Genomic DNA, 855 nt, shown 5'->3' on the forward strand with positions numbered 1-855 from the left:
CGCTTGTGCGTGACGCAGCCGCCGGCCCGGCCCCGTTGGAGCCCGGGTGGGCACGAAGCAGCGGGTCAAGTATTTTATTTTTTGTTCAAGTACCAGGTTGTCTCTCTCACACACAGAGACACAAGCAGGAAGCTGATCCAGAGAGAGGATTATCTTCAAAAATGATATGTAAGCTCAACCCCCAAAGTTCAGTCCGGAGCGCCAGGAAGCGCTCGGCATTTCCCCGAGCCGGAGGCTGGAAGGGAACGTCCACCACGGGAGGACATTGCTCCCTCCTGGGAAGGCCTCGAGTGCTACCGGTCCGCTAAAGAAACAGCATTCTGTCTCTACCTGCATGGGTGGGATTTTAGCCAAGGCCAGAGAAGCCCCCCAAAAGGCTCATTATTTTTGTGAACACTAGAAATCTCAAAATAAATAAACCCGCAGCTCGGTGAACTCATTTGCTGTTCTGGACCGGCTTGTTAGCAATGCCAGTGCCCAAACGCTGCTCTTTTCCTTGCAGTTTTGGCTTTTTAAAACACTTTTCCTCGCTTGTGGTTCACAGGTCAGTGAGTAAATGTATTCAGACTTTGCAGCACGGCCCTGCAGAGCGCAGGGACCCCCGGCCTGGCGCACCACCACGGAGGGGAAGGGGCAGAGCCCGCTCCTGCGCCTGACCTCGAGCCTGTGCTCACTGATGGGCTGGACAGGGGCCAGGCAACTCCACTCTTCCCCACTCGACCAGACAATTGCCTCCACAGGTATCTCTCCACCATTGCTGTCGCCTTTCCAGCACACTATGCCCTGCTGAGGGTATAATCTCCTTTCCGTGCTCCCTCCACACGCATTCCATTGGGCGAGGGAGAGTCTGGTCTA

The sequence above is a fragment of the Buceros rhinoceros genome, unplaced genomic scaffold (assembly GCF_000710305.1).
Source record: "Buceros rhinoceros silvestris isolate BGI_N320 unplaced genomic scaffold, ASM71030v1 scaffold2701, whole genome shotgun sequence".
NCBI classification, from domain to species: Eukaryota; Metazoa; Chordata; class Aves; order Bucerotiformes; family Bucerotidae; genus Buceros; species Buceros rhinoceros.